Genomic DNA, 2500 nt, shown 5'->3' with positions numbered 1-2500 from the left:
ATTAACGGAATTTTCACAACTGTCACTAGCTTGTTACCTCCTCCGGTAGTTTATCTTGCTGGCGGGGCCTTGTTAGACGTCTTGTCATTGCTTCCTCAAAGGTAAACTGATGCACTTGGAAGATTTATTAAGAAATTACTCCCCCAAGCCCACTTTTACAGTGAGAGCGGCGACGTATTGAGATGTTTTGGACCTATTATGACGTCTTGATGACGTATTGGGGACGTCCTGGATCCTTTATGACGTATTGGGGACGTCCCGGATCCCTCATGACGTATTGGAGACGTCCTGGATCCCTTATGACGTATTGGGGACGTCCTGGATCCCTTATGACGTATTGGGACGTCCTGTATCCCTTATGACGTATTGGAGACGTCCTGGATCCCTCATGACGTATTGGAGACGTCCTGGATCCCTTATGACGTATTGGGGACGTCCTGGATCCCTTATGACGTATTGGGACGTCCTGTATCCCTTATGACGTATTGGAGACGTCCGGATCCCTCATGACGTATTGGAGACGTCCTGTATCCCTTATGACGTATTGGGGACGTCCCGGATCCCTCATGACGTATTGGAGACGTCCTGGATCCCTTATGACGTATTGGGGACGTTCTGGATCCCTTATGACGTATTGGAGACGTCCTGGATCCCTTATGACGTATTGGAGACGTCCTGGATCCCTTATGACGTATTGGGGACGTTCTGGATCCCTTATGACGTATTGGGACGTCCTGTATCCCTTATGACGTATTGGAGACGTCCTGGATCCCTTATAACGTATTGGGGACGTCCTGGACCTCTTATGACGTCTTGATGACGTATTGGGGACGTCCTGGATCCCTTATGACGTCGTGACGACGTTCTGGACGTCATGACGTTTCTCCCCACCCCCTAACTCCCTCCCTTCCTCCCTCCCCAATGAAGGTAAAATTTTAACCCTCACAAGAGCTCTTATATAACAAATTTGTCGATGTTTTTCCTTACTCAAATTCTTAAAAAATATGACGGTAAAGGTATTGAATAAAGGTAAATTCCACTCTTACCCATGCCTGAGGTTCTTACCCATTTTGGAAGTCCTTACCCATACTGGAGGACCTTACCTATACTGGAGGTCCTTACCCATACTGGAGGACCTTACCCATACTGGAGGACCTTACCCATGATTGGAGGACCTTACCCATTCGGAGGTCCTTACCCATGACTGGACAACCTTACCCATGACTGGAGGTCCTTACCCATACTGGAGAACCTTACACATACTGGAGGACCTTACCCATGCTGGAGAATTGTTGTGGTAGGAAAGGTGGGGAGGTAGGGGTAGGGCAGGAAACGTAGGGGGAGGAACGGTGGGGAAGGGATGGGATAGGGTTGGAATAGTTGAGCATGGAATGGCCTAAATGATGAGGCTGGAATAGTCTCTGTTTCTGCAATTTTTGCATATAAATTAGAAGGGTGGGAAGTAGTCGAGAGAGAGAGAAGAGAGAGAGAAGAGAGAGAGAGAGAGAGAGAGAGAGAGAGAGAGAGAGAGAGAGAGAGAGAGAGAGAGTCAGAGTCAGAGAGAGAGAGAGAGAGTCAGAGAGAGAGAGAGTCAGAGAGAGAGAGAGAGTCAGAGAGAGAGAGAGAGTCAGAGAGAGAGAGAGAGAGAGAGAGAGAGAGAGAGAGAGAGAGAGAGAGAGTCAGAGAGAGAGAGAGTCAGAGAGAGAGAGAGAGAGAGAGTCAGAGAGAGAGAGAGAGAGAGAGAGAGAGAGAGAGAGAGAGAGAGAGAGAGAGAGAGAGAGAGTGCTGGAGTTAAAGGCATGAAAGCCAATCATTAACCTAAACAAGGTTTCCCATTTAATTGCCTCTGTTGTTTAATACGAGCCAACTGTTCTCCGTTTTCTATGGTCCTGGCCAATATGGGTGGCCAGGCTAACTATTATCAGAAAATTATGGAAATTTGGAAATTGCAAATTTCCATAGACATTTAAACCATTAAAAGTAGTATATTTTGAATAATAATCCTATTGAGCATAAATGCCATGATTTGAGTTTTGATATTTTGATTTTTAAGAGTCAAAAAGTTCTAAATTTTAAGAGTCAAAAAGTCCTACATTTTAAGAGTCTAAAAGTTCTACATTTTAAGAGTCTAAAAGTTCTACATTTTAAGTCTAAAAGTCCAAAATTTAAATCTAAAAATTCTACATTTTAGAGTCAAAAAGTTCTAAATTTTAAGTCTAAAAGCTCAACATTTTAAGAGTCTAAAAGTTCTACATTTTAAGAGTCTAAAAGTTCAACATTTTAAGAGTCAAAAAGTCCTACATTTTAAGAGTCTAAAAGTTCTACATTTTAAGTCAAAAAGTCCTACATTTTAGAGTCTAAAAGTCCTACATTTTAAGTCTAAAAGTTCTACATTTTAAGTCTAAAAATTCTACATTTAAGAGTCTAAAAGTTCTACATTTTTAAGAGTCTAAAAGTTCCGACGACCTTAGAAGCAAGAGGAGATATCAGGCGAGGCTGG

This window comes from Procambarus clarkii, chromosome 50 (genome assembly GCF_040958095.1).
Source record: "Procambarus clarkii isolate CNS0578487 chromosome 50, FALCON_Pclarkii_2.0, whole genome shotgun sequence".
Taxonomy (NCBI): Eukaryota; Metazoa; Arthropoda; class Malacostraca; order Decapoda; family Cambaridae; genus Procambarus; species Procambarus clarkii.
The sequence above is the reverse complement of the archived record's forward strand: the minus strand, read 5'-3'. Positions refer to the sequence as shown.